Below are 26,410 nucleotides of genomic sequence, written 5' to 3'. Positions count from 1 at the left end.
ACGTGGCAAGATGTAAAATAAGAAGGGCCACTACAGCGCATAAAACGCCTTCATGGCATCCAGCAGGGCAGCAAGTCCGGTATGGTAGGATTAATTTGATGCAATACCGAGAAAATTGTGCGGAGGTTGTGCGAAGTCGCCCTTCCGGGGATGAAACCTGATTGATCGGGAAGGGCAATGGTGGGCATAAGTAATAGAAGGTGGGACGCGATCAGTTTGGCAAAAATCTTGTTGTCAATATTGATTAGTGAAAGAGGGCAGTAGGAGTCGCAGCGGTTGGGAGGCTTATCGGGTTTAAGAAGCAGGGTTATTAGCGCCTTGCGCAGGGAAGGAGGGAAGGAGCCAGTGTCAAATGAGTCATTGTACATTGCTGCCAAATGTGGTTCCAAAAGACCAGAAAATGTTTTGTAGAAAGAGGCAGGCAGGCCATCTAATCCAGGGGCCTTTTCACCGGGTAAACTATTGATGGCAGTCAGTATTTCTTCTCTGGAGAACGGCTCATCCAGGAATTTCCGGTGGTAGTCCTCCAACCAGACCAATGCAATGGAATCAAAATAATGATCGAAGTCTTTCCGTGGCAAGGGAGTGCCAGCGGAGTAGAGCTGTGAGTAAAAATCAAGAAAGCGGGACTTAATGTCCTCCAGGGAGGTAGTCCTGTCCGGGCCACCATAGCTCAAGGCCGTAATATAGGAAGCGGCACGTGGTGGGCGAAGAGGGTTGGCGAGAGTATGCTCCGGACGGTCCCCCTCGCCATAGCGGCGCGCCCGGCCCTCCCTGCCCAGAAAAGACAGTTCGCGCTCAGCCTCATCAGAGAATTCAGTGTGTTTCTGATGCAATTGCGCCAGCGTCTCGGGACTGGGGCTCACAGCCTGGGCGGCATCAAGGTCTTTGATGTCCCCCTCCAGCTTTGCCAGAGTGGCACGAATAGATCAAAGGATGCCTGCCTGCTTAGAAATACACTCGCCACGAATGACAGCTTTAAACCCCTCCCATAGGGTGGAGGCAGACTCCACCGAACCCGCGTTGAGATCGAAGTAATTGGTGATCGCGGTCTGGATGTCTGCACAGAAGACAGAGTCCCGGAGGGCGTTAGGGGGATGGCGCCATGGAAAAACCCTTTGCGGGGAATGAGGAGGGCAAAGACAGATCTGGACTGGCGCATGGTCCGAAAAAGTGAGAGCCATGTGCATCACGTCAGAGAGCCAGGAAAGCACGTCCTGGGAGGTTAGGCAAAAGTCTATACGTGACAAACAGCCCAGCGCGCCAGTGAAACAGGTGCCCTCCCTCACCTCAGGATGAGAGTGGCACCAGACATCATATAGAGCATTATCTGTTAGAATAGATGAAAGAGCTATGGCAGCGCGCGGATGGGTAACATTAAAGTCCCCGCCTCATAGGATTGCCGTGGATCCGCAAGAGGAGATGAGGTGCCAAACGTGGTTGAAAAAATCTGTGTCATCACAATTGGGGTCATAGACCGCGGCAACCGTGACAGGTTGTACCAGTAGTAAGCCATGAAGAATCGCAAATCTACCTTCCGGATCAAGGATCACCCTGTCAGTCCGCCAAGGGAGGCCCCGCCTTATCAGAATAGAGACACCCCCTGGCATATGAGGAGTAGGTGGCAGAGTGGGATTCCCCCCAGTACCAGGAGTGGAGTTTAGCGAGAGTGCCTGGCAGCAGGTGCGTCTCCTGCAGGAGGCATATATCCACTTTGTGGCGTTGTAAATGGGAATTAATCAGGGGGGCTTTGCGGTGATCATTCAAGCCCTGGATATTCCAGGACCAGCATACTACATCAGCCATAAGGAGGCAGTAGTAAACACAATGCCTCGCGGCGCAGGCGGCAAGCCCCGCAGAGGAGCGCAGCGTGCATGGGGAACCAGAGGAAAGGAGGGCAGCGGCCAGCGACCCAGGCGATGTGGGGGAAAACACCCTAGATCGTCCCACGGGGGAGATATGCAATCTAAACAATAAGGGAGAGGCCCACAAGCAACTAACTGGCAAGCAAGGCCTAGAGCGCAGATCACTACCATTACCAATGAGAGCCCAACACAGGACGGACCGTAAGAAAGGTGACACAATGGGAAAGGAAGGGGCCAGGTGGGCAACAGTTTGACCCACAAACCAAGCCCAGTGAGCAGAAGCAGGACAAGTCAAAGAGCACAATTGAACGTAGCCTGCAGAGTTAAGAGTGAATGACCATAGCAATGAGTATATCACAATGTCAATGGTGAAGCATGCAAAAACAATACTGATCAACAACATGGCGGCAAATTGAAGCCGCCTCCTCAATAGAGGATCAAAACATCCCGCACCCCACCCCCCGTCCCCAACCGGGAGTAGGGCTTGGAGACTGTCCCCGGCAACAACACTGAACAACAGTATGGCGGCAGCATGAAGCCGCCTCCTCAATAGAGGAGCAGAACACCCCACAACCCCCCACCACTCCCACTCCAACCCTGCAAGACAACCCCATACCAGAAAACCCCAACCACCCCGCACCCACTCCAACCCCCCAAACAGGCTGAGTTACCCACCCACCCCGGAAACCCACAACTAGGAGAGGAAGGAACAATGGAAGAAAAGGGAATCAACTTGTGAGGGCATGGCAGGGCTTGGCGTACGCCCCTGCAGAAAAGCAGGGTGGCCAAGCTATAGTTTTGTCAGACATCATTCAGCAAGAAGAGGAGAAGATGATGAACCAGTAATGTTTGCACTTCTCAGTCATTACCGCTGAGGCGGCCAGTCCCGTCAGGCTGAGATGTCGAGGGAGAGGAGCGGGCATCTTTGTCCAATTTCTTGGCAAAAGCCAGGGCCTCCCTGGGGTCAGGGAAAACAAGTGTTTTCGTGCCCTGGCGAACCCTCAGCTTCGCCGGGTAAGCCAGTGAGTATGATACCTTGTACTTCAGGAGGATGCATTTGGCAGGAAGAAATTCTCTCCGTGCAGATTGGACGGTAAGAGTATAGTCTGGGTAAAAAGGAGAGTGTGTTACCTTGGTGGGAGATGTTGCCCCTGTCACGTGCAGCACGAAGAATGGCGTCCCGGTTCCGGTAGTTCAAGATCTTGGCGAATATGGGCCGGGGGGCAGTCCAGGGCCGGGACGGGGACCCAGAGAGCGATGGGCACGCTCCACGATGAAGACCGAAGAAAAGACATCACCGAATAGTTCCTTAATCAGCTGTTCCACAAAGTCCTCCATCCTGGAAATGTTCGTGGACTCCGGAAGGCCCGTGATGCGGAGGTTGCTTCGTCGGGATCGAGCCTCCAGGTCCTCATTTTTATCCCGGATAATGGCTATGATCTTGTCCATCTGTAGTCATTTCTGTTGGTCCTGTGTGGCAGCGTCCTCAGCGTCCGAGACCCTGGTTTCAACGTGAAGAATCCGGTTGTCATGAGAGTTGACACGGGCCTTCACCGTGTCCAGACGGGCAGATAGTTGGTCCAGTTGGGCGGCTATGCCCATCACCGTGAATTTGACGTCCAGCATAATTGCCTCGAGGTCGTCCTCACGAGTGGAGGGGGCCTCCATGTTGACAGCGGAATCGTAACTCTCGGAGCCCGCAACGTCCTGATGTGAAGACCTCCGAAGATCAAAGGCTATCTTGGGCTGTTTTGGATCGTTTTTCCCCATGATGAGAGGCCCCAGGGAGCCGAGGAGCGGCCCGCAGGAGAAAGGGCACAGTCAAGAAGAGCCAGAGGCCTACAGACCCCAAACGTCCAACAGCAAAAGTGGAGCAAGAGGGAAGTGGAGTCCACTCAAGAATGCGTCCAGGTGGTGGCGAGGGGCTCACCTAGGATCAGAGAAGATAAGGCTGGAGGCCACCTGGGGATGAAAAGTAGCGTGGGTGAGCGGTGGCACAGGCAGGGCAAGCTCCTCCCGAGGCACCAGGTTAGTGAGGTTGTCAAGCGAAATGTCCAGCTGGCTGCAGGTCCGTTCAATACTGGCGACCAACCCGTGCCAGCCAATCCAAAGCAAGCAAGTCAGGTGAGGGCACCACCAAAGCCAAAGGACAGTGAGCCCCTATGAGGGAACGGGGCAGCAACACCCCACGCTCCCAGCCACCAAGCCGAGCAGCCACACCCTGAAGAAGAAAGTCCGGCCAGGAAGCCCCCCGTGAGGCAAAGTCAGGGCAGTGAGGCACGGCCAGGCACCAGACGTAGCGGCAGGCAGATGGGCAGGGTGCAAGAGGTCTCAAGGTGCCAATAATAGCGGGAACAACAGACAGCCGGGAGGAGAGAGCAGTCAGGGAGCCGGTGGGATCGCAGCAGGTTTAAGTCTTGGCAATACAGCACCAGGCGAGGTTCAGGGTCGGAGGCGAAAGCAGGTCAGGCGCAGTAAATGGCAGGAAGCTCCCACGCAGCTCGAGAAGGAATTTTGCGCAAAGAGGGTGGAGCACACCTAGCTGCGGCGCAGGCGAGCGCGGATGCGCGGGTGACCCGCCACTCACAACCCTGAGCCCTGGCACTTGCGGCGGCCGTGAAAAACGGCCGGAGGTAACAAAACCACTGACACCCTCCCCGCTGTGCACCAAGACAGGCGGAGTGGCCCACAAGCCCCCAACCCCACCCGCACAGCCACAGCGGCAGCCCCACTCACCCGGGGGAAGCAGACAGCACCTCAGCAGTGCCCAGCATCCGCAGGCAGTCCCACGCAGAGAAGGCCCGACCTCGCGATCAGAAGGCTGCAGGCCCAACGTCCCAGGGAAGATGCCACAGAAAAACAAGGGGTATATCCTGAGCTTCAAGCCAAGTGTTAAAGTCCATCAATTCAATTCAAACAGACGATAGTCCTCATTTCATCTTGATTTATTTCAATCTTCTTCAAACGAACAAACACTATCCGCCAACACGTGTTTCGTCCTGGTATGGTAACCAAAGGACTTCTTCAGGGCTAGAAAGTTACAATACACATGATCACAGAGGTGTAAATCCAAAAGTAATTGTTCATTTTGAGTTAAAGTCAAACTTACTAAAAATGCATATTACAAGTGAAACCATGATACCCATAAGAATTAATGCAAATAACCAAAGTGGCCTGAGTTTGGGGTCAAAATATTAACCGATCATATTGTGACCTCATTCCAAAGTTGATAATACAGTCAAACAATGAGTATTGCATCAGATGCCGCAGCACTGCTGCCAGACACGATCAGGGGGCGGCGACACGATGACTCAGTGCCTCACCTAAGTGAGGGTTAGGATCCCGCAGAAAAGTGCAGCAAAGGTAGGGATGTCTACAGGATCATGGCGGGTTTTGATGCTTGGCCGGCAGAGCCCACTCAATGTGCGGCCATCTTGCAGCCGGCCAAGCCACCCCCCCGGCAGGGCCCAAGTTGAGGTGGCATGGTGGGCAAATGGCTGAGATTAATTCAAGCATCTCACCCATCACCTTGTTGTTGTTGTAGTGGACACCATAGCAGTGATGTGTGCCCCATGCTTACCGTGCCACTGGAACCAAGCTATACTTGGCTGATGAGCCCTGATAAGGGCAAAACTAGTCCTGGTTTGCTTGCATTCAGTTTCAGAGAGGCAGTTCGGGCTGAACCATTCTAATGAGATAGGGTCAGTTCTGAATTGCCTATGTGTGGGGCCAAGCTGAGGTGGCATAGTGGGCGAAGAATGATGGTGTGGGATGCTGCGTGAGCGATTGCCAGTGGCTGAGATTAATTCAAGCACTCCATTGATCACCTTGTTGTTGTTGCAGTCGCCTCACTTACAAGATACATGGGGAGCATGTAATGCTGTTCCTTGCCATGCAATGTCCTCTCCTTCCTTCTCACACTCTCCTCATCCCCTACCTTCACTCCTTGGCCAGCACCAGTCTCCTCGCTTACACTTACCACCTGCTCACAGCAGGTGGTAATGTGAGCATTAATGACCATGGAAAAGGGAATACTGTGTGGAATTCTGATCAGTGAAACTGGGTCAGCACAGTTATTCACCATTGTATCAGCATTAACTCACAATTTCCTGGTACTGGCGAAGTGGCACCTGTGTTTACAGTGCCTGTGCACATGAGGTGGGGATGGATGATGAATTAATGGATCTCACCACCTATGCCTTCTGTTTAGTAAGCACATGTTGGGATCTTGAGGATCAGTGGGAGAAGTTGAACAAAGAAAAAGCCTTTATTGCAACACGGTGCCTGCACCGAGGAGGTAGATAAATTGGCTTGCAGAACAACAGGAGTGGGATATGCAGAGTGACAAGGGGGGCTGTTTCGATGGGCCTCTAAATGGGTCTGCCAAGGAAATACTGTGTAGCAGAATGTGATGACCTAGCACTGCTGGCAGGAGGTTGAGGATAATTAATTTGCCCTGCTTTACCTGAAGTCACCAAGCTCTTCAGGTCCACACCACTATTTGAAGGGGACTGGGACAACCAGTGGCGGGTGAATTTGGTAATCTACTGTCAAGCAAAGGTCAGACATAAAGTAGTGGCCTCACCTGAAAGACAGCAAATGTCTGGATCACTGAAAGAAAGTGGCAGGGAGTTGCATCTGATAAAAGATGTGAATACATGGGAATTTCCACCCCTTATAGCATCTCACTACTGTAGCCTAGAATTCGATGTTTGCTTGACAATACTGAAATGTTATGTATTAACTTGAAGTTCCCATCTCAGAGATGAGATGCAAAGTGCTCAGGGTACCTGATGTGTAATTTTTCAAAAACTGCTGTACTTGTAGTTTTTTGGGTCAATTGTTGATACTTTTGAAGGATGTTTTCTCTCGGTCTCAAGACTTGATTCCTGCACCTGCTCATTATTGTACTGAAACTTTCTGACATGTGACAGATCCTAGAGACATTTATAACAGGATATAAAGATGCGTGTTGGCTCACCCTCGGGAAGATTGACCACTTAGCTATTGTTGGGCGACCAGCTACTCAATTTTTTGTGTGATTTTCACTAAATACATTTTCAGACACAACAAAACCAGAATCTGCAGTTTTCTTCGACAGGTAGGGTGCACCCGAGAGTATAGTAAGTTTAGCCACCAAGGAGCATATCTACTAACATTTAATGCAACGCAGGGCAGCAAGCAAAGTTGCTGTGCTGCATTGCATGAAGGGGAGACAGTAGAAATGTACTATATTTACTTGGCACATTTCTGTAGTCTCCTAGCGTTGGCGCAAAGTGTGCTTCCTAGCGCCAATGCAGACACCTTTGCTCGATGGTGCATGGGTGTCTGCATTACAGGTAGGATTTTTTGTGCAGGAAGGGACACCTTCCTGTACAAAAACAATCCTTAGAAGCAATTTCCTCTTTCTACGTATTCAAAACGAAGCACACATAGAGGGAGGAAGTAACAAGGAGAAATAAAGATATATCTCCTCATTACACCTGTTCCAGGGAGGCACAGCTTTTCGGCACAATCCTTAATAAATCTGGAATTGCATCCAAATTCATGGGTAGATGTATGGGAATGCCCATGCTTCACCCTGGAATGCCTCCCTGATGCAAAGTAATACAAGGCAGTGCTATGTGCTGATGAGCCCTAAAAAGAGTGAAACCGGTGGCATAGTCGCTTTGTGTGGCTGAGTAAATGCCAAAAAGGATTTTGCGTCAGTGCTGTACAACCATAGTAAATCTAGGCCCATGATCTTGACTGGGATAAATCCTGGCAGATTCTTTGGTTGCTCCTGTGCTGGCCATGGAGCGGAAATCTACAAAAAGCAATAGGCAGTATTTGAGTGGGCCTTTTGCTGGTGCAGCTGAAAATTAGTGGTGGTCCCTGTAGGGTATCCTTACCATGCCAGTCCTGACTGAATAAGCTCTAGGTAGGCTTGTAGAGCACATTCTGTGGAGCTGCAGTGGTTGATCTTAGTTGAGTAGTTCAGCTATTTGAGGTCTGTGGTGGATGCCCAGGATTTAGAGGAATATGGGCTGGACTGTAGTTCAATCACTGAGAATATTCCAAATAAATCACCTACCTTGTTTTCTACATTTAGTCAGAAATAAACCTCAAAAAACCTTTGCTAACAAGATAGTTTGCAAGCAGGACATTTATAAGCATTTGGCAGAAACAAAGCATGGGTCAGATTAATAACAGTAAATAGATCAACAAACGAAGCAGACAATGTGAATTTCACAAAGAAATGTTTGCACTGCTACAGACCTAGCCCGACATTGCATCTATTTTTGGCGGCTGTTATAAACTGTTTCTGTTAGATCTCTGATTTATTTGGTGGAAGAAATTGATTTCTGGTAACAATAAGAATATAAGATATTCCACTCGGTGACAATTTATAACTAAAATTGCCCAGCAAGGCCATAAATATCTCAATTTGATAGAAGCAATTTTTGAACTTAAAAGATAATGTTTTCCTTTTCAGTCCCACCTGAAGTGTAGGCCCCAAGGGCAACTTTGGGAATAGACCGATAGCTTCATATGAACTTTGTATAATATCTGTTCCATTCTGAAGAGAAATTGACAAGAAGAGAGTCGCACAGACTCATTAACCTGACTCATACTGGTAAATAGATGTCCAGCACTGTGGAAATTGCATTTCGGAAGCGCTTGTAACCATATTACCTGAGGGTAACTGCATAACGTGCAGGATGCACAGTCAAAGATTTATGCACTCTGCCAAATTGCTAGAATAGTATATTAGCCTAGAAATATCCCCAATACCTAAAACCAACACCGTAGAAGAACAGAAATTCTTCCTCCTCTCTTTGATTGCTCTTTCAGCAAGTTTCTCCCTGGAAAATAGGGCTCAAGAGACTTGCATGAAATTACAAATCTGCCTGTAAATTATTTTTTGATGACATTTAATGTTAGCGGGAAAGAATGCCAGCGTATTAGTCAAGCGACTCTATGCACCATTTTCTTCCTCGTGTGCCTCTCTCACTTGATGTTTTTGGGGCAATAATAAAGAAATATATATATATATATATTGCCAATAGGTAGTTATACTTATGACCATGTTTCAATAGGTAAAGCATTTTTTGACTTCCCTATATTTTTGACGTTGTTTGACGAATCTTCACGAATTCTTCTCCAAAAAGTGTGCCAGTGATTTTTGTTGTGCATAGAGAGTTTTGGGGTGATGTGTGAAGCGGGGGCCATGTAAAAGGGGTGGGGGGGTTAAAAAATAAGTGTGTTTCCCATGTTAATTCCCTTAGGAATTTTTAACACGATTACAGCCCGATTCACTGGATTCAATGACACCAAATTTAGTAGAAAGTTATATTTTTTTCCTACAGATTCTGCTTTTTGTCATTTGGTGTAAATCCATTTAGTAGTTGTTGAGAAATTTAGGAGAGGAAAATTAGTGATATCTGTGACCACGACGACTTCGCGAATCATAACGAGCTTGTGCAGGGAAATGAAGTGCTCTAATTGACTGCCAACATGTCAACCAGAAGTGTTAGCAGCCATCTTGGGACTCGGTTTCAGCCGAGTCCCCCCAAAAAAATTTAAATAAGAAAATGGGGCAAGGTATTCCTACCCTGCCCCCTAAGCTTTGGTCTTGGGGTCCTCCTGGTGCCCAGCCATGACTTAAAAGCATTTTTTTTAAATGGTTATGAATTTGCAATATATTTGCTAATTTGCAGGAAGAATACGAAAAAAACAAGTGCTTTCTTTTAAATAACCCCACTGGTGGGTCAGATCCTTGGGTCAACCATAAAAATAGGAGGGGAGTGCATGTGGCCCCCCTCCTAGGGCTTATGAAAGCCCCAGGGCCACCATCTCCCCAGGGTATTGCTGTTGATGTATGAGGAGGTACGCCCCGGGGACCGCCACCCCCCACCGGGCTAATATTTATAAAGTAATGAGGGGTGTCCCACGCGAACACCCAGAGCCCCAGGGACTACTACCTCCCCGGGGCACTTAAAAATATGTGGGTGGGCCCACCCGTGCCCTGGGGACCACCACCTCCCCGGGGCAAAACATCAAATTAATGCGGGGACCCGCGAGGCACCCAGGGGAGCATCACCTCCTGGGGCAATTCATTCAAATTCAGGTGATGCTGCCTGACCACCCTCCTTGAGCCATAGATGGGTCTGGGTACTGCCACCCCTCAGGGACGGCTCCAACTATGTCCAAAGATGCCCATCCCCGAGAAATAGCTGTTTGCTGTTGCAAAGATATAACCAAGTCACAGCAAACACTCCGCTTTCAGCAAGCGAGAGCTGTGAAAATGCTCTCGCTTGATGGAAACTGAGCTTTCGTTTGCTTTCCTACCCGTTGTCAAGCGAACATGGAAACAGATAAATTGCTTTCACACATATATTGCTGCATGTTTAGCAGCTTCTTCTGTGGTTTTTTTTGTGTAGAGTTTTATATAGCGCGAACTAGACCCGAACCGAATCAGGTATCAGAGCGCTTTACATAGCACAAGTTAAGTTTTTTTTTTTTTTTTACCTGAGGACACACACTTTCATTTTTTTAGGCACAGGGAGATTAAGTGATTTGCCCAGAATCACAGGAGGTTTTTTGGCGTCGTTACCGATACTCGAACCTCGATCCCCAGGTCCGAGGTCGAGGCGAGCGCCTTCGCCGTTAGCTGCAGGCCCCACTGCAAATCTGTTGGACTGGGCCCTTCTGCAGGGTCATCCTCAGGCATTTAGTCTTCCTTCTACTTTTTGCTGAATTCTTTTTGGTTAACCTTAGAACTCTAGCACTGGTTAACAGTGCTAAAGTGCACAGCGTGCTTATGCTCTCTACTTAAAACATGGTAACATGGTTTATACCCAATTAGCATATTTAATTTATTCATACGCCTTTGATAAGAGTGATACTACGTGTACCCAGGGCCTGTAGATTAAATGCTATTAGGGAGCCAGCTACACTTATTATGCAACCCATTTAAGTAGCCTTTTAAACAGGTCTCAGGCTTGCCACTGCAGCCTGAGTGTGCAGTTTGAGCCTGCCATTTCGACCTAGCAAAATACACCTTTTGCCAGGCCTAAAGCTTCCTTTTTAATACATGTGTGAAAGCAATGCCAGCTCCTGCAGGAGGCGGGTATCCGTCGGGGATTGCGGGGGCCTTCATGCTCGACCCGTGGTTCCAGTGCATACTGGGAACCATGGCTGGGCCCCTTAGGATGGGGTAGCCGGAACTGACATCAGCCTGGGAAGGGGGTCCTTGCAAACCACGGCCCCTTTTGATAATAAAGGTCATTAACAGCAGAAAGTATCAGAATAAGTAATAGTTAAAATAAAGATCAGCAAAAAGCAGAAAGAGGCAAGATAAAGGTCAGAAATGAGCAGAAAGAGGCAGAATAAAGGTGAGTAATGAGCAGAAAGAGGCAAGATGAAGGTGACCAGCGAGCAGAAAGAGCAAAATAAAGGTGAGAAACGAGCAGAAAGAGGTATAATAAAGGTCAGAAATGAGTAGCAAGAGGCAAAATAACTTGAGAAACGAACAGGAAGAGGCAAAATAAACGGCAGCAACAAGCAGAAGAGGCAAAACAGAGGGTAGAAAAATTAGCAGGAAATGTAAAAGCAAAGGCAGAAAAATGAACAGGAAAGGCAAAACAGGAGGCAGAAAAACAAGCAGAAAAGACAAATGAGCAGACAGAGGCAAAATAAAGGTAAGCAACGAGCAGAAAGGATCAGAATGAAGGTAAGAAGGGAGCAGAAAGAGGCAGAATAAAGGTCAAAAACAAGCACAAAAAAGGCAAAATAGAGGTCAGAAATCAGCAGCAACAGGCACAATAAAGGTGAGAAACGAGCAGAAAGAGTCAAAATAAAGGCCAGCAACGAGCAGAAAGAGGCAAAACAGAAAGCAGAAAAACTAGCAGGAAAGGCAAAACATAGTACAGAAAAAAAAGCAGAAAAAGCAAAACAGAGCAGAAGAGGGCAAAACAGAGAGCTCTCAGATATTCACACACGCACTCACAGACCCACTCAGACACTCTCACACCGACTTACGGACCCACTCAGAGACTCGCACATCCACTCACAGACTTACTGAGACACTCATGCCCTCCCTCATAGACTCACTGTTAAAGGTTAGTGGTTACCTTTAGGAAATACAGTTTAAACTTAAAGAATCAAAAGTTACAGGGATGTTGTAGTTAAGAAACAACATTAAAAAAACCTTAGTAATTCACTGAAAACAAAGTATAGGTTACAGGGACTTAAACTCTCACTCATTAACTCTCACTTATTCCCAGTCACTCACTGCACTTCACTCTAACTCCCACTCACTCATTTTATCCATATTCACTTATTCTCACTCTGACTCATTAATTCACACTCATGTTTACTCACAGTCACTCTTGCTCTCACTCACTCATACTTACACTCACTTACACGGATCTACTTTCACTTAGTCTTGCTTTGATTCATTTATTCTCACTCAAACTCATTCTCATGTACTCACTCCCAGTCACTCTTTTTATGAATCACTCATTCTTACTCACTCTGACTCACTAATTTCTAACAGAGCCATTATCATTTACCCAGAGTCATTCTAACTTTAACCCATACACCTTGTTACTCAATGTCACACACACACACACATGCTCACCCATATATACACATGCACTTGTACATACACTGGCTTCGACACAAACACACCCTCACCCACAACCATGCAGTTTGGTCTGGACCATTCCTATTGGAGCAGGGTCAAGCCTGATTTGAGTATGGCTGGGTCTAATCAGAGGTGGCGTTATTGCTCAACAGCTCACTAGCCCACTTATGTTCTAATTCAAAGCTGTTCCTCTCTGCCCATGACAAACATGCAAGAGGATTTCTTCCTCTTGTTTGTAAAAGATAAGGGAACCCCACTCCACACCCCAAAATCAATACACATAGAACATTTGGTATTTTATAACCAGTATGTATTATGTGCAAATCATACAAGAATTGGCATCATAATAATTAATAGCTCAACAATTACAAATATTGTTAGGCTGAACAAAAGAAGATACACACCAAACATTGCTCATCCCATTTCTCTAGCCATCTAATCCTAAACTATGTATCTCTCTTGTGGTATCACATTATTATCAATTAGTATATTGCCAAACCATCTAATAACTCTTCTGTACCTGATTTTCAGGCCAAGCATAATTGTGCTACAAACCATATTCTTGACACTATTTACTGCGCAAACACGATCTATGTTAACATAACCTTAATATATTGAATACATGCTCACATTATCAAACATGAAATAGTTGTGCCTGCACATGACAATCATCTCCTTTTCCTTGGATTTGTGAACTCGATGATGGTGGTTGCTCTGTTCAGCATATACTTTGTGCTTCTTGAAACAGTTCGCCAGCGGCACAATTTCACAATTTTGGAAACTCTTTCTAGGTCAATATCAGACGGTAAGCAGAAGACAAATAAATTAATAAAATTGCCAGATGCTGAATTTTTAATCAGGGCAACCAGACCCAGTGTGTCCTGGATGTTAGGAGATGCGTCTCTCCAGATTGCGCTTTTGTGGCGGCCATGTCTATCTCTCTAGAAGGTTCAGTATTTTCAGTCATAGAGGAGGCTATCACAATACTCTCTGCACCTCCATTGGGATAGGTGCCTTTCTCGAAAGCTCTGCGCTATTTTTCCAACTGGTTATGGGCACAGTGGAGAAGGAGAGAACAAAGGATCCAGTCCTTGACTAGCTAGAGTGCTCTCTTCTCTTTCTGTGCTGTGATTAACGCAGATTTATAAAGCTCACAGATGCTCCTGGGAGTGTCCCGGTGCTAGTCTAGCAGCAAGTAGAAGATTACAGAGTGAATAGCCAAGTTTTTAGCCCTTTCCTAAAAGCAAGTTATGACCTTTCCTGCCTCGAGTGCAGTGGGAGAGAATTACATGCAGACTGACCTAAAAAGATAAAGAGCATCCCCCAATCCTTGTCATCCTCACTCTCGGCACTCTAGCAAAAGCCAGATGCGAGGACCAGATGCTCATGGCAAGATTGTAGAAATGAACACGGGAGGGCAGGTAACGTGGACCAATATTGTGCGAGGCATGAAAAATCAACACTAGTGTTTTAAACAAAATTCTCTTCCTTACTATAATAGGTGCATCATCAATTTCACAGCCATTTACATTTTCCTACAGTGCATTAGAAATTCCGATATTAAGGCCAAAGAGTTGGGAAACTTGTGTCCACTTTCAGACCCCCCCCCCAACCGTTGGCCTTGCCAGGTCGCTCCACCTTCCGGTCTCTCAACTGACAACAATACCCATGCACTTTATTCTTCAGTTGAGCTCTGCAATCAGTCCAGAACAGCTGGGTGATTGACAGAGAAGAAATACAGAAAAGCACTGAAGCACTGAAAGAACCTACGTATCAGGTAGGGGGACACTATTGCTTGGGGAGATGTCAGCTCTCGGTGCCTGGTTCTTAGTTCATTGCATCTCCGGCTGTGATTGCCCCCAAGCACATTTTATAGATATTAATTGCTGTGATTAGCTTCACTTCTTCTGCGCCACGGATCTTCACTCACCATACACTCTCCTGGAGATGTGGCATCCTTGGTCAGCAACCTCACCAGCACTCCACGTTCTTCATCTGCCATCACTTATAGACCTGTAACTCCCATCTTGTGGGTGTGCCTCTTCTTGAGCCCCTTTCTCCATCCTCTCTGCTCAGCTCTACTCTCAGTTTGTATCCTGTTGCTAATCCTTAGTGCTTCTCAAACAAACCTTGTTATCAGTGTTACAGCCAGATTCCTATCTGGATTTTTACCTTACCAATCCTTAGAATCCACGGTCGTCTAGATTTTTATTGTCTGCTAAGAAGTGTAAAGGGGAGATTACCAATTCATAATCTCATGACAAATTTATAAATGCTCAGATCAATCCAATGTCAAAGGATCACTTTTATTACAAAGCCAGAAATAACTGAACATACAAACACCTCAGCAAGAGGTTTAAGAAATAGACCGGCACTAATACAAACATAATCCTACGCAAGAGTCTCAAACGACTCAAGATGAAGAGTAATGTGACTTTCAAGAGCATCAGACATACGATGACAGTTCCTGCTTGGAGCCTTGACTGCATTTACTCAAAGGAAAGAAAAGGTTAGTCTGTCCCTACTCTAACTCTAAGGCGACATCCCTACTTAGCATCCCTTCCAGGCAAGAGAAATGGTGTCAGCAGTTTAGACTTCCTAAGAAGCACACTCACTTTCCTCAGGTAAGTAGCCTAAACTACTGAGCTCGTTCTAAGATGCTTCTTCTTGCTTCCCCCTCCTCGTACCCTGCTGTTCTGCTCTCATCTCTGTTCTGCTTACTCCAAGACTGTCCTCCACCCTCGGGGTGCTGTCCCTAATACAAAATCTCAAGAACAGTAGACACGCCTTAAACACACCCCTTTAGGCAGGTGCTTGCTCCTGGATTTTTCCACCAGGCTCCAACTCTGTCCAAAAACCGTTGCTGTGTCCTTGGGTCCCGGGCACCTTCTCCGCCAAATGTAACATCTTTGCATTCCGATTCACTCCCTCCATACTCGTTTCTACCATCCTAACTTCTAAACAAAGGTTTATTCTACCTAACGAAGCAAACGTCCTTGCACCTGCAACAGAAACATGTGAGAAAGCAACCTTGCACGCACACAATAGTGCAATTCTAAATTCAACTGTGAACGGAGCCTTCCCAAGGAAAATACATTTCAAATCTACTGCTAAGAAAATATGGTTAGGCCTTCAATAGCATTTTAATGCCTCAGGCCATTTCACGTTTAAATGTACTTCTAAAATAACATCCTAAGTATTACATTCTAAATCATTGTAAAGGCATTATTTCATTTAATTTCTAAAGCATCACTTTTACTTGTGTTGGAACATTACGCCATTTCATTAATAGGCAACCTACACGTGCAACTTTAATATAGCACGTTAATCCTGAGATAATATTTTACACATGAGCAATAATTTCAGCATTACTTAAGGCATATTCTCGATTAAAGCACCACATTAGTTTTTAAATGATATGAACACACTTCTACATTTTGCAGTAGACTTGATTAGTTCTACATTTCTAATAGTCACACGTTAATACAGTCGTCTAAATATGCAGGTGCTGACTACCCGTGAGTATGATGCACCCCTACAAATTTCAGAATAACATGGCACTCTATCATCAGTCTGTATGCAGAAACGCCCTATTGTTGTTGATGACCTTATTTAAAATGTTCCCTGCTTATGGCAACACTATATGCAGGCCTACCAAATTGCAATGTCGCATGCAACAAAAAGTTTAAAACACTGCAAACTGCCTCATGTCCTGCCCATAGAAAAGATCATCTTTATCTTAGACGAGAACTCGGAATCCAGTCCAGTCCTTGCCAGAATGCAATTTAAAGTTCTCTACCTGGCATACAGGTGTCTCAAGAGCTCTCCCCCAAGTATCACCACGAAAGGATGGAGTTACACTACCTAACTCACACCTTGAAGTCAGCACAAGCCATTCTACTGACTATTTCTACAAACACATGCAAAGAGCAGATAGACACTCAATGGGCAATACAGAAAGGCATTTACTGGTATGGGTGTCAATGCTCCTGTAGAACTACTTCACATACTCACAAATACAATTGACACTGGTAGGAACATAGATCATTGTCTGTGCAAGTCCTATCTAACAGTGGCTAGGGGAAGTGTTTGGCAATTGGGGACTACCTACCACAATGTGGAATAAGGTAAGGGAAAGTTAAGGAGGGACACACCCACCAAAGGGCAAGTCTGTCCTAAATCACCAGTGTCAAACCCTCAACTTCTCCAGCAAAACTACAGACAAAACATGTTTAAATCAACTCCAGCTAAACCTTAGATTAAGTCACACTCCGCATGTGGCCACTCACTTTTACTGAAAGAGAACAATATACAAATCAAAATCAATAAAAGGATTAAGGTAGTAGTCAGAAAAACCAATATAAATGTAGATGGAAAAAAAAAAAAAAAGTAAAACATCGGATTCATTGAAAAATGGCCCGATAACTTTCGACACCCAAACAAATATCCTTCTAAAAATGTAAACATAACAATGCACATACCTAAAAAGATTACAAATATGTAAATTGTTTCTGACTGATAAAAAAATGCATGATTTATTTTACCTCTAACACCTTTCAAATACACATCATAACACTTTGCATGTCCTAAACAAAGACACACATGCACTCACAAGTTCAAGCATACATACATACAATCACATACAATGCAACATATACACAACTGTAGCTGATGTCTGTCAATACAGTGTCTCTCAGCAAAATGTGAAGAGGGCAGAGCCCAGGGTGTGGGCTCTGTTTATGTGTTCCCAATATTACTATTTCTATGGTGTCCATTGTTTACCTCGGGAATGCCTCCTTCCCTATTCCATTTAGTTTGTAGTTTTACATAACCGAGACAGAAATCTATACTTGTACTATGTAGAACTACATTTGGAAGAAATAGACTCTTACAGTTACTATTAGTAATTTAACAGTCGTATTGTGAGGGTCCTGTTTCACCAAACCCTCTTATAAGGGAGAGGAGACATGTACAGCTATTACAAGGTGTAAATCCCCATATGTATTTGCTGAATAGCATATATGTTTTATGTAGAATATTTCTAGAGCGCAACTGTTACTCCAAGGAGTGTCATTGCACTAATACAGAGAAAGGGTCGACCAAGGGAATATGAAGGAATGGACTTATGGACCAGAAAAGAGCCTGGTCTTGAGCTTTTTTCGAAACATGGGGGTACCTTGATACATCTGATTGTCAGCGGAAGTTTATTCCACAGAGATGGGCCCAGTAGAGAGAAAGTTCTGCCCCCGGACCTTGCCTTCTTAATCCGTGGAACTTTGGCAAGACAGAGGTTTGCAGAGTGCAGGTCTCTCCAGGGGGTATGGAACTTAATTCTAGATAGTAGATAGCTCTGGCTAGTTCCGTGTAAAGCTTTCTGGGTAAAAAGCTAAATCTTAAAATGTACCTTTTCATCACCGGGAGCCAGTGAAGACTATGAAGAGGTCATGTTGCGTGGGAATTACGGGGTAACCCGAATATTGTTCGAGCAGTTGCGTTCTGGACCAGCAGCTGCCTATCTATCAGGTAGTCGGATAGGCCCATGTAGAGTCCATTCCCATACTCCAACCATGATTTGATCAGGGTTTGGATCACTTGTTGTCTAGCCATAAAGGACAAAAGATACAGAAACGTCACAACATGCGCAGCAATGCAAAGCAAGTACTCACCACTGAATTGACCTGGGTGCGAAACAGCAGTTGTCCATCAAATGTAATGCCCAAGTTTTTCACTGATGAATTTTGGGTAAGCGGGAAGGGGGAGGGATCAATTGGCTAGAAAGACTGAAAAGATACCTCTCTTTCCTGACCGAAGAAGAGGAGCTTGGCCTTCCCAGCATTGCATTTGAGTTGATTTAAGGCAAATATTTACATCTGGGCATGGGTGTAAATTTACATGTGCAGAGATCTCTGTCCATAGACTTACCACCGTGAATTGGGCCTTCCCTCTCTAGCATCATATCCACTATCCAGAGTTCCAGGCTGATTTGGATTAGATTTGACTTGGTAAGTCCATACCCCTAATGTTCTTCTGGATATTTGAAAGGAGGCGAAATATGCAGGTTATTAATGACCCAAAAATGATGAATTATCACAAGAATTGGGTGCGGTAACACTAATACCCATTGTAATTCTGCATTCCTCAGTGTATAACTTGAAGGATCTTGGTATTCCTGCCCCTGAATTACCTGTCACTGCATTACCAGTAATCCGCGTGCAGGAACAATGATGTGGTATTTCTGTGTACCTTTCACTGAGGGCCCCACAAATTACAGCACATGAATCAAAGACATAAATATACAGTCAAATAAGTATAAGCAAAATTTACATGATTCCATAACCAGCCCCTACACAATCTGTAGGATGAGGTAAGGTGTCTGAAACACAAACCAAAGGTCTTCATATACTGCATGCTATATTTAACAAAAGTTGAACACAAGGCCATCTCGTGCTAATGAAATGGCAGGCAGGTGATTAATAAAATTGCTGGTAATGCTGCCGCAATGGTACTTAATGGTAATGAATTCTAATTGCACATAAAACTGGATGTGAACCAATTGCTACATATAAAAAGATTGATGGTATCATTCAACTATAAATTCATAATATATGGGCTAGTAAAGAAGCAACTGATTGTTTATTGCAAAATCACCACATGGGCCAGTGATCTATGCTTTGTTAAGAATCAACAAATCTCTGAGCTCTCCATTAGACAGGCTGAGCTTGTCAGCAGTATATCTTGTGGTAGAAACAACACTACACCTGCCAAAATGATATCTACACACCACACAGCGTCAAACAGACGCACAACGCAATGCAGATAGAAGGCAAAAAGACAGTGTGGGTGCAAACGTCTGATTTGAAGTACATGTTTTTAAGACGGGCAGTGTATTTCCCTACATCCAGCTTATTATTAGGCTAAAAAAAAAACTTCCTTCATCCATGTTGGGGATGAGAGACTGCCTGTGGCTGTATGTCAATGATCAGCCCATCCTTTCTTGAAACTCAACATGAGCATGGCCAGCAGCTTGGGGCAGAAAAAAAAGGAGAATGGCAAACTGGGACTTTGTCCTTTGGCTGGTCTCCAAGAAGACCTCATCAACTCTTGCCTCAAATATTAAATCTTCAAGGTCATAAGTGATCAGGAGGTTTCCCTGAAATGCATTTGAATTGTGTTACATTTTATTGTGTTCACTGCCTGCGCTTTTTAAGGAAAAAGTTCTCTTTCTGCCAAAAGTGGACCATGCCTCTCAGGTAGCTTTCAGCGTTTACTCCAAATAGGACCTTTGTAACACTGTCTGTTAGTATCCATTCGGTGTGCTCAGAACTTTGGTATCTGAGAGGTCAACATCTGCAGAATATTGGGCCTGCACCTGGGCTGTACTTTACAGCATACCGCTGTTTGCTTTAGCAGTCCATGTATTTACACATTATACATTACACTTATTAACAGTTTGACGCAAGCACATATAATGATGTGCCTAAAATCACAACATTTGTGCAAACGCGCTATAGTTGGGTTTAGTATCCAGGTTACTGAAATCAATAGAGAACATATTGTGTTTCTCCTCCGACTTCAAGGGAGACCTTGACATTATTTCCATGGCAAAACTGCTTAGTTATTTTTGCTACAAGTGCCTCATAATTAAAGTAAAATTGAGTCTTGAATCAGTACAGGGATGAAAATATGTCCCTTATGAAAGAGGATTTTGTATAAACCTTAGTTTCCACCCCTTAGATAACAAGGAAGTTCAAGTTGTCTTGGGATGGGTCATGCTATAGTCATGTAGGTTCATAAATATTCTGGTGCTGCTACTTCATGTTGCAGTGTACACACAATCTGGAGCATGGGCTGGTTTGGACTTACTTCAGCTGAGTAGAGCACAAGTGAATGGTTGAACGGAGGGTTGAACGAAAGGGAGGACACACTATGACTGAATATCATATGTACAGATCTTGAGAGCCTCACAGATTATAACCACAATGGCTCATTCTCAGAGGTAAGTCCTCCAGAGAAACAGACCTCTATCAGGACTGGTGACATACCTCCTACCCATGCGCAGATGGCCTCTCGCTATGGAACCATGAAATATCATATTCAAAACAAATAGCCATAGAGCAGAGAAACCCCACCTGCAGCCGGCCCAGTTTCCATCAACAGGTTCAGACTGGGATAGAAAACAGGCCCATCCACCACCAAAATAAAAGTGGCCCCAAAAAGTGAATCAGATAGCTGAAACGTGGCCACATTTACAAATCATGGTCAGTTTTGAATGCGTGCAGATATATTGTATGCATGTTTAGAATGTATAGGCTACTGCATGAATGAGGGCTTGCTGTAGAAAATGCTTGTAGTGACATCATGGAAATTAACAGTAAAAACTGGCCCATCTGACCCTTGAACAGGCCCACAAATGCACAAAAGACCCAACCACTAACATGTCAGACCAGCCCATCTGGTGCCGCCAGATTGCTGTATCGACGAGTAAGACCTTGTTCATGCGTTATTTTAGCTGATGGAAAGTTTGACATTTCATGAACACTGAATGCAACACCATGCCATTAAAAATAAGAGAAGCACAACAAGCCTGGGTGGTTGTGTGCAGTTCTTTGCCATTTCATCAACTTTCTTCCCCTTGATCAGTAGCCAGCAATGCCACCCACCTTGTCTTGTCTTGTATGTGCACCTGGAGAACAAGGGCGTACAAGCAAAGCTCTAAAAGTCAAAGCAACTAACAAGTAGAACCGGAGGGATTTTTTTAGTTAAAGTTTAGAGGTTGATTCCTTTTTTTACAGTTTGAATATTTTGCAAACAGGGAACAGAGAAGAGAATTAGACGTTGACTTTATCAGCGCATTGAATTTAAGCAATCCTCTGAGTGTTGGAGGCATGATGCGTTGCTGTTTGCAGATCATGAAATGTGGATGACACGGTTCATTGAATCTATGCCATTGATCCTTGCTAGACAAACTGATAAACAAGGGTCCGGGCTGCCGTCCAACATAAAAACGTCAATGGATGCCTAGGATCAAACAATATCTACACTACTTGCACCCGAGTACCTTACCATGCCAGGAAACCTGCTCACCTTTCTGTGTGCCAACTAATTTTGACTAGTGGGTTTTTAATAGCTTCATGCTTAGTTTGGACTTGAAAATTAATTGCTCCAAAACACTGTCTATGTATTGTGGGACAAGAACTACTAGGCATTTGAAGCCAATATTTATAAATTCCAATCCTTTAGAGAAGACTGCTACTTTCCCATATCTGGGCATTCTGTTTCATGAAAATGGCTCATGGACGTCAGCAATCAATGCCAGAATACTGTTATTTTCTAAAACTATCATGGCTCTACAGTGTTTTATGAAAAAACTAGGAAAAAAACCCATAAAGGAAATTTTAACTATTTATAATGCTACTTGTATTTCCGTAGCTATTTATGGTTCAGGATTGTGGGGATATATGAATGTTAGTTCAATTCAAATCATGGAAAATAAGTTTTTACGCCACATGTTGTCCGTACCTGAGAGCATTGCGACCCATAAATGTCACGCTGAACTGGGTGTGGTGTGTGTGACTGATACAATAATGATTCAGCCTATTCTACTCTGGCACAGGGTTTGGACAAATGAAGAATGCGTGGTTAACCGGGCTATTTTAAAGGACATTCTTGTACTGGACAATTTAAACAACTTTAAATGGATATGCTATGTCAGAAACTTTCTTGAAGAATTAAGTTGTGCCCAATACTTTGAGGACCCATCTTCAATGGCACATATATCAAGAAGAGACCTAAAAAACCTGTGTATTGCTCACCTCAGGGCCAAAAGACAAACGGAGGAGGTGAAAAAAAAGACTGTTTCTGCTCATCAACTAATTATAAATGGAGAGAAATTACAGCCATATTTATCATTATACATGTCCAATCATGAACGTTTCCTTTTGACCCGGTTCAGATCTAATATCCTATTCAGGCTATTATCTTTCCCTGTGATGAATTGTTGGGCGAAAGAATTATGCCTTTGCCCATGTGATGATGTTTCCCAACAATCCGATAGCCATATTTTATTTTTTTGTAAATTTTATCTATTGCATCGAAGAAAACTCATCATCCCCATTCTCAAAGAATTAAATGTTTATAGATGCCGCTTAGCGTTTTTAGAGTGTCAGAAAATGGAAACTGTTTTTATGGTAGCATCTCTTGCTGAATTTTTTAAACTTGTTTTTAAGTGCCGTAAATCAATCCAAATCAATTAACTCTTTTTATTCTGTATATATGTATTTATTTGGGTGTCTCTTTATGTGTTTCTTTTATCACCTGACCCATGTAAATTGTACCTTTTCATGCTACTTTTATGGTTATCCTCTGTTTTTAACCAAATAAAGTACTTTGAACTGAACTGAACTGACTAGTGGGTTACAAATGCCAAATAAATGAAGGTAATACAAATAACTCACATTCGAGAGGTGTAAGTATTATTGTAAGTGGAGACAGGGATCCTGCATAACTTTAATAGAGTTACAAGACACTAAAAAGTCAGTTTTTTATATTTAAGTGCTCAAGCACACTCGTTTCTTTGAAAATCCAGGTTTCTCAATTCCCGGGTTGTTTGAAGGTACATTTTTTATTTGACTTTTCTTTATTGTCCTTGCTAATGCCTGCAGCGTTGTATAGATTGTGGCACTGGTTCCTCCAGTTTCTCCCCAAACAAATCCTCTTTAATTGTGTTCTTAAGTTGGTGTTCTTTCACAGGGGCATTGACCATCAATGTAATGTTACTGTCATTCATTAGGAGTATTCCCATACTGATTTTAAGCGGTTCTTACCCATTCAGTTGTGGATGTCCTTTTACAACTGATGCATTTGCAAATGGAGCAGCAGCGGAAAAAAATGGAGGGCCAAGATACTCATTTGTTCTGGGGCACTTGCTAGAAACACTGGTCCATTTGGGAGAAAGAGCAGAGAGTTAAGGAGCATGAACGTTGATCTGAAGAAACAGAGATGTTTGGTGTTTGGAGGTGTCTGATATTTGGGTGACAGGCTTTGTTACCTAAGGGCTGAGGGGTGGGTTGGTGACCCCTGATGACAGTGATGGCGTAGGGATACTGCCTTGATTTGGCATCCTGTGTCCATCTTAATCTATAGACAATTGAGTTTTTCCACAATTCTGATGCGAAGTCAAGATTAAAGCATAGCATGATTTTTAAAAAGTCACTAACTTATTAGACAATGTCTAGAATCTGCTTGAAGCTTGAAGCATCCCCCCTTTAAAGGGTGTGAAAAAACTATCCACACAATAAATAACTTTTCCTTGTGCTATATTGTGTGCTGTAGACACAACTCTCCTTCTTTTGACCCTCTTCCTGTGTGACTCATTGTGGGAAACTTCAGGAACCTTGTAATAAGACAGGTATGCGAGCAAATTTCCGTTTTGCAAAATATGCTTATTAGCATGTGGGCAATTACTACATCAGTCCAAGTTTCAGATCTTGGAGGACATGCTAGATGCTAGTTGCAGTTTTACCCCCATATTGAGGTGTGCAGACATAAAATGTCGCTAATGCCGTCAAAAGGTATGCCAGATTTTACCAGATGAAAATTGTTGTGGCACACATCCCATTGTGTGCGCAATTTGCTCCAAAGTTGAAATCCCAACTTGGTGTTTGCACCCAAATTGAGATTTGTGCCTGACTCATGAGGTGGGCCTTAGTTTTATATACATCAGGGCATGACATTCATTCTCTTACCTCTTTTATGACATGTTGCTTCCACCCATCACAACATAAAGCATGGAGCAATTGGTGAGTCCACTACTTCAACTGACTGTCTTGCAATGTGAGTGAGAGCGTTTTTGGTTGATCACGTAGCAGAGCCACCTTAAAAGGAGTGCACTGCAGTGTGAGAGCAGGTACCTGCACTGCTGAATTACTTATTTATTTTTATATTTTTATGTGTTTGACACTTTTTTTAAAATGCATGGGTATGCAGAAAAATAATGGGAAAACACTCTGCACGCTTGCCAAGACCAGACCTATAGGCTTTGCTGATGCTATTTTTACAGGTGCCCTTTGGGCTAGAAAATAATGTAATGTGACTCTATCCAATGTCGTCCAGTAATTACCACACTATTTGAACAAAAGTGCTCATGTGCATATTTTTGTTTTCCTCCAACTGATGTTAGCCCGTTGAGCTTCCTTCCCTTACCTTCAATCAATCAATCAATCATAGGCATTTATACCGCGCACTACTCACCCGGAGGGTCTCAAGGCGCTAGGGGGGGGGGGGTCCGCTACTGCTCGAACAGCCAGGTCTTGAGCTTCTTCCTGAAGGAGAGGTGGTCTTGGGTCAAGCGTAGGTCGGTCGGGAGGGAGTTCCAGGTCTTGGTGGCCAGGTGGGAGAAGGACCTTCCTCCTGTTGTCGCTCTTCGGATGCGGGGGACGGCGGCGAGGGCGTGACTGGTCGAGCGGAGATGGCGTTTGGGAGCGTAGAAGTTGAGGCGGCTGTTGAGGTAAGTCGGGCCTTGGTTGTGTAGGGCTTTGTGTGCGTGGGTGAGGAGCCGGAAGGTGATTCTTTTGTTGATCGGGAGCCAGTGCAGGTCTCTCAGGTGTCTGGAGATGTGGCTTCGTCTGGGGACGTCGAGGATGAGTCTCGCCGAGGCGTTCTGGATACGCTGGAGTCTCTTCTGGAGCTTGGCGGTATGAAACAACACTCAATTAAGATGGAGATAGCTCTGAGGCAGGGACCAGCCTGATATCGTGAAAGAGAATGTTACAGTGCATCAATGCCAGTAGGTCTAGCTTGTTAGAGCAATTGGCTATGGCAATGTTTTGAAGCCATTGTGTACAACAGCAAGGCGAAAACCATTTAAAAAGTGCTTTGATGCAGTCAGCGGTAAAGCACTTTTTTTTAAAAGTGCATCAACACTGGTTACATCATACAGGTTTTTGAGTTTTTTGCCATGTACTCCTGAGGCAACGCAGAGGTCGGGAGGGAGGAAGACGGGGAGAGAGAGAGAGAGAGAGAGAGAGCGAGAGAGAGAGAGAGAGAGAGAGAGAGAGAGAGAGAGAGAGAGAGAGAGAGAAAGAAAGAGAGAGAGAGAAAGAGAGAAGGATATGGGCCGGGGAGAGGACAACCGAGAGGGGATGGTGAATACACAGACAACATAGGGCTCGCAGTGGAGTTGGGGCAAGCAGACAGCCATCAGATGGTGAGTGGGAGTTGCTTGGAGAAAGTACATGGACAATCAAGGATGGTTGGGAGCAGGCTAGGCAAGCACACGAACAACAGAGAGTGTTCCGGAGGGGTATGAGGGCAAGCACACGGACAATGGAAGGTGTCCAGGAGCGGCTTGGGTCAAGCACACAGAGTGGGCAGGAGAGGGTAGGGGCAATTATACAGACAAGGAATAGTGGGCATGAGCTGCTGGGGCAAGCACATGGACAACGGAGGATGGTCAGGACGGGCTGGGGGAGGCACACTGGCAACAGTGGGCGGGCGGGAGGGGCTGGGGTAAGAAGACAGACTACAGAGGGTGGTCAGGAAGGGAGGGGGCAAGCACATGGACAGCAGAGGTAGTCAGTTAGGACTGGAAGCAAGCACACGGACAACAGAGGGTGGGCGATGGACGAGAGGGGCTGGAAGAAGTACACAAAAAATGCAGGGTTGGGCAGGGGGGCTGAGGTTAAGCCACAGACATTGGTGTGTGGGAGAAACTGTTAGAGGACCTTGAGAGTGGAGAGTTACACAAGGGCACCTAAAAAGCATGCAGTGGAAGGACACAGTATAGCATCCATGTTCCTGGGGAAGAACAAACACATAAAGAGTAAGGAAGCCTATGGAAGGTGCTGAATAAGAAGCAAGCAAATTAAAGTGACAATGAAGCCAAACGTTGGAAAACCTTGGGGGGACTCTAAGCTCC

The sequence above is a fragment of the Lissotriton helveticus genome, chromosome 10, assembly GCF_964261635.1.
Source record: "Lissotriton helveticus chromosome 10, aLisHel1.1, whole genome shotgun sequence".
Lineage (NCBI taxonomy): Eukaryota > Metazoa > Chordata > Amphibia > Caudata > Salamandridae > Lissotriton > Lissotriton helveticus.
Note: the sequence above shows the minus strand (reverse complement) of the source record.